The sequence below is a fragment of the Galeopterus variegatus genome, unplaced genomic scaffold (assembly GCF_000696425.1).
Source record: "Galeopterus variegatus unplaced genomic scaffold, G_variegatus-3.0.2 Scaffold1532, whole genome shotgun sequence".
Classification (NCBI taxonomy): Eukaryota; Metazoa; Chordata; class Mammalia; order Dermoptera; family Cynocephalidae; genus Galeopterus; species Galeopterus variegatus.
Window position 1 is genome coordinate 212,747 of NW_007727643.1, and position 11,447 is coordinate 224,193.

At 42.7% G+C, this 11,447-nt stretch overlaps 1 long non-coding RNA gene across 1 annotated transcript; it reads right to left on the reverse strand.

The window, feature by feature from the left end:
• Positions 1 to 2,696: 2,696 nt before the first annotated feature.
• Positions 2,697 to 3,387, reverse strand: LOC103594327. Its single transcript, XR_550844.1, has 2 exons — positions 3,030 to 3,387; positions 2,697 to 2,849 (listed from the first exon to the last, which is right to left on the reverse strand). It is a non-coding gene; the product is annotated as an uncharacterized LOC103594327 (long non-coding RNA).
• Between the last annotated feature and the right edge of the window lie 8,060 nt (positions 3,388 to 11,447).

The following is an 11,447-nucleotide window of genomic DNA, read 5'->3' on the forward strand; positions in this document are numbered from 1 at the left end:
GGGAGCAACACCGTGGGTTGCAATCCCGATGCCGGGCCCCGGACCAGTACGGGCGCAAAACTGAGGGTTGCGATCCGTTGCCGGACACGGAAAAAAGACAAAAGACAAAAAAAAAAAAAAAGGCCAAGTTCCAAACACATTTAGAGGAGAACCATCTGAAGTGTCTGGTTCAAGGTGACCCAGAGAGTGGTCTACATTGAGATATGCCACCAGTAGAATGTAAGATCCAGGAAGGCAGGGATCTACTCTTCTCTTGTCTGTTGCCTTAAGCCCAGACCCTAGCACAGTGCCTGGCACATAGAAAGTGCTCAGTACATATTTGTTGAATGAAAACAATGCCACCCTTGGGCTCTTACACAGTGACATCAACTCCAAGCAAAGGGGGATCTTAGAATGCATATTCTAAGCTAGTCTAGGCAGATGCATATCTAAATGTAATAGGATATTAATGAGCATATGCTAAAAGTGGCATAAAGATACTGTATGATTATAAATAATAAGTATTTATATTACTTTTCCTCCCTGAAATCAAAATGAGAAGCACCTGGAGTTCAACATCAGTTACTGTGGAAACACTCCTTCCCTTCCTCTCACTGCCAGGCCATGTTCCCCACGGTCTACCTTATGCCCAAGACAAGATCTCTCAAATTTTAAGGAGCAGCCCATAAACAGATCATGAAATCAATCTGGTGGCTCGTGACCTCTATTTTAAATAATAGAGCAAATAGAACAGTGTGTCGAAAGTAAAGAATAAATATTATCTGTGAAAAGTTCATTTGTGCATGTGTGCATATGTGTGTGTGTGGTGTGTGTTATGTACTGGCTTACGTTATATGCTTTTCTCACTGCGGATCACAGTATAAATGTTTCAAAGATGTCACTCTAGAGGGGCAAGAAGTTCCAATATTAGAATACTCCTTTTTATATTCAAGCTGAATGATCCCTGTTTTCCTGGCTGAATAAGATTGTCAAAAGGCATTGTTCCTTGGGCCAGTAAACTTGGTGCATCCTGAAACATCAAGAAACTCTGTGTAACATGCTAAGTCCAGAATTAGTACCTTCAAAGCACCCCCAGGTTCACAACACACAATCTTTTTTTTGGAAAAAAAAATTTATTTTTTTCTTATTACAAAAGTGATACATACACAATGCAAGAAATTCAGAAAATACAGATAAGCACAAAGAAAAAGAAACTCACAGATAATCTCACCACCCACAGATGACTGCTTTATCATTTCATCACTTTGGTATATGTGGATCTGAGTTAATTTGTTGATATGATTATATTTCATATATATACACACACTATAATTATGTACAAAAATGATGTCATTCTGTGCACATTGCAGTGAAAGCTGTTACTTTTCACTTAGCAACAGATCATAAACACTCTTCTGTTATGAAATACTTTTTCTGCTGCAACATGATTTGTAATGGCTATGTAGTATTCCATTCACAGACTTGCTCTTGAGCATCTATATATAAGGCACAGCCTAAAGCCCTCTGCTTTGAGGAAAGCAGCCACCGTGGAGACACCCATGCTCACTGTGCCACTGGCTGGGTCTAGCTCCAGTAAGCACCGAGTACAAGATGCTCAACTCCATCTCCGGTATTTTACTTTTCACTAAGTCAGAACCTGAAACTCAGGCACTGTTTTTCACTATGCTTTAGAATGGCTTTACTGACAGAGCCACAGGCTCACTAGCAAATTTTTAATTAATAATAAAAGTGCCCAGTGGGATTAAAAAAAATAAATACAATTACTGACAATGTTCAACTACTGATGCATAGCCAAAATAATCTGCACTCGCTTTCATACATGTCCACTACCAAATGCTAGATTAAATTGTGTACATATCTTAATATCCTCAGGTGGTTTTCCTGCAGGGCAGGAACTTGGCCTTGTACATTACTGGAACTTTCGAGGATTCTGGCAGAGCACACAGTGGAAGGAATGTCAGACAAGGAAGTAGAAGACCTGGGTTCTAGTCACAGCCCCACTACTTACCAAGAACATGATCTTAGACACATTACGAGACCTCTATGAGCGTCAGTTTAATGGGAGGCTGATCTAGATGATTCATAGGGCCCCTTGTGACTCTAACCCACTTTAGTCTAATAAAATATGAACAGTGGTAGCATTGTGAATGAGCATCACATACCCAAACTCAAGAGTAAAAATTGAGCTTTAGAATGTTCGAGAGCCCTTCCATTCAGTGCAGCATCAGTCCTCCTGCTGATCCTCTGTGGGGCCTCAAAGAAAGCTGCAGAACCTCACTTATCTTCGACTGTCACCCTTCCCACTGGGAAATTTTACAACTTCCATGCTAACAGCCTGGTCTGTAGAAATTCCCCCGGGCTCCCACATTTTGCACACATGTGCTCATCCAAAGTGGGTGACAGGTGCCAGAAATTATAAAACACAACTCTGGCAATTTCACACTTGTCATCATCAGTCAACTAATAAGATGACTAAAAGAGGAATTATTTTTTATAGTCAAATTATTTCATCTGCCTTTGCTTTCCCAATGCTTCATTACCTGGACAATTGAGAGTTATGGGCAGTTCACCCTCCTAGTTTCCCTGTCCTTTCGGATATAATATCCCTGTCACTAATGTTCCTGGGAGTACATGCTGTATTGTATTGTCACAGGGCCTTTTCATCATCTGCTGTTTTTATAAGTGGAAAGTGAAAATGAAAAGCAATGCTGTTTATTTAAGAGGTTTCAGACTTGCTGAATATACGCGTGTTTCCTCTGTTTTTGGATGCTGAAAGTCCATTTTTTCTACACAGGCACTCCTCCCATGACTGGCATCGATCATATGGCATGACATAAGCCTCTCTGCTTCTGGAAAGACAGAATCACATCTGGTTGCCTTTTCTCCATCTTTGTCCATTTCTTCAGGTTTCTTTAAAACTAATTGGAAGAGTCAATAAACACGCCCACCAGTTCCCTTAACACACTAGGAAGCAGATCAACGTGCCCTTCAGACCTGCTCTTGTTCTGATTTTCCAAGTATTCCCTTACCTGCCTTTGTCAATTGGTATTCTCGACAAGTTCGTCATAACTTCTCAAAGTGTCAACTTTTCCTCTTTCATTGCCCTTGTTAAAGATAATTTAAAATTAGAAAGTCACATTCCCAGCCGTTTCAGAGTCAATGCTAATTTCATTTTCTTCTGCATAGAAGTCTCTTTTCCCTCTAGAAACTTCCTTCCTTCATCCACAGCCCCCACTCCCCAGACCCAAACAGGCATCCTTAATCTCTGTATGCACGATTCCATTCCTCTATTTCACCGTTCTTATCTTTCCCCCCAAATACTTCACCCAGTGAAGCACATTTTAGCTTGTAGTTCTCCTTCCTTCACTCCACTTCGGAGAGAAATGTCTGGGTCTAGAGATTGTAAAGTCACCTTCAGGAAAGAAGCATACAGTTGGCTGTCAATTAATAAGGATAAGACAGAAAAAATTACATTATGTGCAGCTTGGCTTCTCAGTACATACATTTATGTTTTGGGGATCAAGAGGATTTCTCTGCACAACCTAAAATTCATATTTATTCCTTTTGTTTGGTTATAACTAATTCTGTACCTAAAAGCACAGAAGGTAATAGTGTGGAATACTTAAAACAGTGATTACCATACCTTATTATAGATTCAAACATTGGTCCCTCATTTTTCCCCCATTCTGTTTTACCTCCGTTCTTTGCAACCTGCCTGTTTATCTCTGGTAGCATTCTTTCTAAAAATGGATCTACCTTACAACCCAGTTATCCCACTCCTGGGTATAGACCCAAAGGAAAAGAAATCAATATATCGAAAAGACGCCTGCACTCCCATGTTCATTGCAGCACTACTCATGATAGCCAAGAGATGGGATCAACCTAAATGCACATCAATGGATGAATGGAGAAAAAGAAACTGTGGTTCATATTCACAATGGAATACTATTCACCTATTAAAAAAATAAATAAAATCCTATCATTTGTGGCAACATGGATGGAACTGAAAACCACCATCTAAGTCAGGCACAAAAAGACAAATACTGCATGATATCACTCATGTGGAATCTAAAAAAGAAATGTTTCTCATAGAAGCAGAGAGTAGAATAATGGTTACAGAGGCCTGGAGAGGAGGGGCATGGGGAAGAGGAGAAGTGGTGGACTAATGGGTACAAAACTATGCTGTCTACCCTAAGTGAATCATTGTGCAGTATATGCACATAATAAAACAACACACTGTACCCCACAAATATGTACAAGTAAATGTTAACATAAAAAATAAAATAAAATAATAAAATAAGTCAAATGATTTTATGTTCTATATTTTAGTCCTACATCTAGTTCAACATATAGATTTTAAGCCTATTTTCCCCCATTAAGCCCAGACCCAAACATCACCACTCTTGCCACGTGTACAATTCCATCAAGTTTCAGAGTGTCATTTATACACAATTTTATTTCTTCTTACTTCTTTCACACACGCCTACCACTTACGTACAGCAACTTCACTACATTCATATTTTATAAACTTCATCAGTATTCAGCCAAATCCTCCCCCGAAGTAAGCTAGGTATTTTTAACAGTGCACTGCCTCTTTCGCTGGCTTGAGGATCCTATACTAAGTGGCACCCTTCCTAACACCCCAGACAAGTTCATCTATTATGGTCTATGCACGGATGTAGAAACTTCCTAATTGTTTTCAAAAAACTCTAAGACAGTTCATAATCAAAACACAAATGCCCAATAACATCACTAAGAGGATTCAAGGCTGGGAGATTATAAATCCTCTACACTATAATGTTTCCTACTAATTTCCAACCTCTGATAGAGTTTCAGGGAAACCTCTGGTCTAGAAACTCTACCTGGGACAGCCTGGAATCCTCCAGCACCTTCAAGGGCGTCGGAGACCTGTACTCTCAGTTGCCAGTGAGCACTGCACAGGGCTCTCCAGCTCGCCACCAGGGCCCCAGTTCTGTGGAGAAGACAAGCACCAGAAAACCACATTGCCAAACCACTATTAATATGCTATAGCATGTAATGTGATAAGACAGTTTGTAATAATGACATGTCAGTTAAGGACATAAAAATCTATTAGGAAGAAAAATTGTCCTTCCACCAACACGAGGGAATTGTTACCTGTAATGCCTTTTAGCACTAGCATGCAAGAGCTGGAGCAAACAACCAGCCTGCCTACACCATGCGCTGTGGTGCATTTATTCCTCATTGCACCCCATTCCTCTCTTCTATGGATTTCTTTAGACAATCTCCTTGGTGTCTCTACAGCAAAAGCAAAAAATAAAAAATGAAAGAATAACAATAATAATAATAATTGGGCTGTCACAAAAGAACACCAAGACTCCCAAGCTGAATTTCTAGCACTACAACATCAAAGATATCACAAGACAACTAACTGCACAGTATCATTAAGTCAACTGGGACATCCTGAGAAAGTCAGCCTCTGATGATGTGGTTCCAGGCATGCTTTCCACATTGGTCCAGAGAACAAAGGCCTAAGCTTGGAAAGAGAGTTTCCTTTCGGGCAATCTAAATGTTCTTTATTGACTTTCTTGAGTTCTTCCCTCTAACCCTAGAGTTTCAGGATATATAAACCCTCTACCAAAGATACCCCTTCAACATACCTAAGGAAGAGGCAAAATTAACTAGAGTTTCTATCTAACATTACATAGAGGAAAACTAACATTTTATTATTGTAATACAGTAAATACATAACTTATTTATGGATACAATAGCCTTTCTAAAGATTCAAGAATGTTTTTACATCCTCTATTACTCTAGAGAAAGAATTAAAAAGACTCTAGACTCTGGGTGAAATTTTCCTGTAAAGTAAAAACCTCAATTAACCAGAATCAACTAATCGAATTTCTATTTTGCTACACATAACTTAGAGAACAAGTGAGGCAAATAACAAAACATACTGATATGGAGGATTTAACAAAAGAAAAAAAGAAAACAATTTCCAAGATGGGATCAAGACAGATTTAGTCCAATCTCTGACACTGTCTCCATTTACAGTTCTGTAATGTACAATCAGAACTCATACTCAGCACAGTGACCCTGTGGCACCATAAGATTCTCAAGCCCCAAAGAAAGATTCAATTACATTCTCAATGTTCTTTCCAGGGTAAGAAAGGGGACCAGCACATTTAAAAAACATATTCAGTAAGGAAAAGAGAAAAAATACTTTGGGTTAATCTACTGTTAGAAAAATCCATTTATCACTTGGTATCCTTAAAGAAAAATCATGGTTTACTGTATGTAAATGAACACTCAAACACCTATTTTCTGGGGTTTTTTTGAAGCATCAATTAAAAAATGATACAATTTTTTTTTTTTTTTACCTACAGCCTAAAAAGATGCGTGAAAAATTTAACAGCTCACTCCTAAACCAATACTTCCTATTATGAATTAGATACCCCCTATCCCCCAAACACAAAATATTAAAAAAGGATAAAAAGGAGAATAAGAGAAAAAGAGAGAGAAAGAGAGAGAATGCTCCTAAATTCTGAGCAAGGAGACAATCTTCGTATTCAGAAAGGTATTCCACATTCTAGGTTAGTGTTCACTTCAACACCTGAAGGCCTTTCAAAAAAGACTCTCTCCTTGCTCTGGAAGAATTTATCACTAATCTGGGATGAATGGGTCAGTAAACTGCATGAGGAAGTAGATTGTGTCTACCTCAAAGTCCTTGCACATTGGCTAATGGAAGACAAAGAGGGTGAACGGCAGGATGTGTCATACTAGGAGAGCTACATTTTCTCTCTCTATATATTTGTTTGCACACGAGGCAGTCACTCTTTCTCCAGACACCTGAAAGGTAGTTACGTATTTTGCTTCCACAGACACAGAAGTACATATGTAAGCTAAGAAGCACAAATCATCAAGTAGACTAGGAAGATGGAGGGGAAAGGAAGACTAAGCTCAGAAAAAGTGGCTTATGCTTTACAAGACCATACCACACAAACAGAATTTTCAATAACATCCAACTCAGTCTGTCCTTCCAAAATTACACAAGTTCCTAAATGCAAAAATGGGAAAATCTAGAGAAAAACCTGCCTCTTAACTCAGAGGTGGCAAGAGTATGGTCCGAGAAAAAGAACCCATGCATTCGTCTCACATTCCAAAGGTTAGCTTCGGACATCGGTCAGTTTGCTTCCAAAAGCGATTCAGCTGTCACCAAAAATCCTGGGAACATTTTCATCCACAGGCACAACTATTTCAATTAAAATATGCTCATACTTCCCTGCATCCCGCTTTAGGAGTCCAGTGTAGAACCAGGAACGTGTGCTATGTCCCTTACCTCTGCTGCCTTGAAAAAGCTGAAGGGTCTCTTCACTAGGGGGCTTCAGTACAGTCTCCATGCTTCAGTTTCAGAAATAGAGACATTTTCTAAAGCCCAGGGCTCCTCATAATGCCAGTAGGTTTTGGAAAATTCCAGCAGGTGACTAACATAAAAAGAGTCTGCTATAAATGTTTTCAGCCACTCAAGACTTGAATTCTAGATTAATAATTCAATTCTTTTTAAGAAATAAGGGGGAAGCAACAGAAAAGGTTATCATAACTATCATCAAATGCATTTTCTAAAATTATTCTATTACATTTTTAAAGGGTATAATTATAAATGTTTTTATGAGCAATTTACTGGAAAATTAAAGTCCGTTAGTTTAAAAAATAATTATTTCATCCCTCTGGCAAAGGATTTTCTCTCAGCCAGTAGTTCTTTCAAACGATGGGGCATCATTTGTGGAGAGCCGGTCCGTGCAAGAAAAGTTGATCTGGGAATCAATCTCTGGAAAGGGCACTACATTGCTAGGAAGAGTACCTACTAGAAAATGAATCAACCAAGGCTGAAGGGGGTATGGGAGGTGAGGCATTTTCAAAGTCAAAGACTCATGTGGTTCTAGAAGTCCTCAGGGCTGCAAAATAAACTACAGGCCCTGTTAACTGATTTTAAATCAATCTAAGCTGAACTTCCAGGGGGGTCGATCTCAACCCAACCGAGCTTTTCAGTGTTAATCCCATCTTTTGGTTTCGATTTTTCCCTTAGGTCGGCCTGCCCTAAAAGCCTTCAACCTTCAGCACTGGTGTTCCAAACCAATCGTGTGGTACACAGCCCTGTGAGGATAACTTTAGTGAAGTAAAATATGTAAGCTTCTGGCATGCATATAATAACGAGATTCTGGAAAAGGGTTTTTTAACAACAGTTATGTCACAACGCTCATGGCTCCCTGAAGTCCCTGAAAGCCTTGTTAAATTAAAGACTCGCTGTGGGTTTTTTCCGCTTCATTCTTACTTCCCATGTTGCCTCTTGCCTTTCTTTTTTTCTTTCATTGTGCTGTAAAGATGAGACTGAATGACACCAGTCATCATTAATACCACCTAGAAAACGGAAGTTTCATTAAAACTGTTAACATTCCCTGCACAGTTTTAAGGTGCACAGTTTTAAGGATAGGAGGAGGTCATCTTTCAGATTATAAAGTTACACATCTGATTTTGGACACTCAGGCACTAAAGGTACACAGTCCACTCACACCTTGGATTCCCCAAGGTAGGAATTGGGCAACAGCCTCAAGTCTACCAAAGTAACAGCTCATGAGGTCACCTCAATGTCATGAAATTCCAGACCACAATTTCTGTTTACTTCAAATGTTGACTGGCTGGAAGCTAACCCTGCTACCCCTTTGGAAAGCGTCTCCCAAATCAGAAAGCTTCCATTTCACCCAATGCCAAGAACTCCACTCAACATTCCTTGAGGTTGAAAATGCTAATTATAAGGTGATGATGTTTGCTTTTCCTTTCCAGTCGTGTGCCTTTACGTTTTAAGTATTTAAAAGGCATAATCACCTAGTGTGTAGGTTAATTTCTTTCCGATATTGTAATTTATGCAACATTAATACTGGATGCCAGCTCCAATTTTCTTACTGCTTACACTCTGGGAGCCGACTTGCATATTCTGCCAACTCCATTACATCATCTGAAAACCCAAACATTTCCCATTTTCAAATCACTCTCAAGTACCAGGCATTCTCTCTTTTCCTCCCTAGCTCCCACACACAAAAAATTGGTACCCCTGAGGAATAGACGCTACATCTGAGGTTAAAGTCTGCAAATGCACATAATTTCTGAAAGCTATTACTACTGCTGTGTTAGCTAAAGGATGCCTCCATCTCTGACCTTCCTTTTTCCATTCAGACTGTTATATAACCTAGTGCCTGCGTGCAGGATGTGAGTTGAGTGTTTGGGCCTTACCTCCCCCCTCCCATTAAATCTCCTAAAAGGGAAGGACAAGGGTTGGTTCAAAGAATGAAGGGGGGGGGGTCTCTCTAGGGGGGAAGGGGATATGGGTCAGCAGGTCAACTGTGCAAGATGCATCCCACTCCTACTTTGCCCCTCTTTCCTTTTTTGCTGAGCCTAAGGGGCTGGTGGTACTGAATGCCCCAGCGTTACATAATTTGCAAGAACAGCAATTTACGGATTTGCTAGTCGGTTCTGCAGCCTGCCACCCCGATCTCTTGCAAGAACACCTTCTGGCAAGAATGACACCTGAAGATGCTAATCACACAAGGCGGGGGGGAGAAGGGTTATGAAGGGGGGGGTGGCAGCACAAACCAGATATTATTGCAACTTCCTATATACTATGCCCCCTCTTCAAAAAAAAAAAAAAGGTCTCAGAAACACATGAAGGGGATTTTCTCCAGTGTTTCTGATTAACCCTGTTACATAACCCGCTCGCATTCCAAATCCACCGTCTCAGGCTCTAAATATACTCTTTGCAGCCAAAAGCTCTCCGCACACAAACTCACCGAGCTAGCGGCAGGTCCGGGCCCCCAGCCCTCAGCCCCCTCCCTTTGGTCCAGGCCCTTGCCACCCACCTCCCGCTCAAACCGCAGTTCGGCGCGGTCACTCCTCGGAAATCGCCTTTAATTAAATGTTTTTCGCGTGTGTCATCCTGATGGCTTATACTGTACTCGAATTCCGTGAATGGGAAAGCGCCCGGACAGGGGGTGTGGCTAAGGGGGGGTACACTGTAAAACAGCCAGCACATGATCAGCCATATTCCTACCTCCAACTACAACATCGAGAGGAAGGGAGCGGCTCCCGCGGCCCCCATTCACCTCTCCCAACCCTCCCTAATCGCCGCCAGAACCGAGTGGCAAGAGGAGGGGGCGCGCTGGGCCGGTGCCCAAGCCCAGGCTGGAGAGATCCTCTCTGTGCCCAGCCCAGGGCTGTTCGCGCGAGCCCGCTTCCTTCGGAGTGACAGGCGTGATTTATACATTATTTACAACAGTAATTAAAGCTGTAGTCTCCTCCTGTTCTTTGCAAACTCCAGGCGCATTCAAATAAATAAACCCCCACCCCCGAGAAAAACCCACATCAGGTTCCGATACCTTTAAGAAAGAAAGAGAGTAGGCTTTCCTCAACAGCATACTTCAGGAAAAAGCAAAGAGGGGTCAATGGAACCGCCCCCCCGCCACACACACACACACACACGCACACACTCCAAACACCAAAATGAAGTGTAAAAATCGTCCGGGAAGGGGGAAACATCGTTCGCACTACCCAACCAGCATCCAACTTGCACTGACCATCCCAGGTTCTTGCACAAACACTTGGAACCTCAGGGAGGGAAGGACTCCCGGGGCAGAAATAAGTTTGGGTGCCTTTCGATCTTTCTTTTTCTGCTTGTTTGCTTTTGTAGACTCTCCCTCCGAATGCGCGTGGAGCGCCCCACAGGACCGCCGCCCTCGGCGCGCTGGAGCGCACACGCCCCCCGCCAGCCCGGGCGCCGGGCTCCGAACCCCCGCGCTGCAAACTTGCGCATCTCCCCTCGCCGCGCCCGCAAGACAACTTGGCGAGCCCCTCGCACGCCCGCACCCCAATTCCTCCGGGCCTTCCTCCAAATCCCAAACCCACCGCCGTGCACCAGACAAGGTGCCCACGTCGCCCCCAGACCCCAGAGCGTCCCCTCTCCACCCCAGGGGCATCCCAGGTCGCTCATTCCTCCCCTCCCCCCAGCTCTACGGGGGACAGAAAACACACCCCCGACTCGGGCAGCCGGGGCGAAACTGTCAAGAAGAGAAAAGGTAAAGGGGGAGGAGGGTGGCCATAAACAGATTTTTTTTTCTTCTTCTTAAAAGGACACTGCCGCTTTAAAAGTTTCTTTCCCGGGCCCCCACTCCCCGGTTCTCCGTATTTTGGGGGAGCGTATTTAATTTGGGCAAGGCAGCTTTCCTCCCGTCTTTGCAGAAAAATCAAAGCTGGGGGGTGGGGGGTGAGCCCGCCGGCTGTCAACCCTCCCGCCGCCTCCCCCGCCCCCCTCTCCTCCCGCAAGCCGAGAACGGGCTGCAAAAGTTTGCAACATTTCTGGGGGGCGGAGGGGGGAGGGGAAGGGGGTGCTCCGGGCTCGGGGCGCCGCTGCAGGCTCGCGC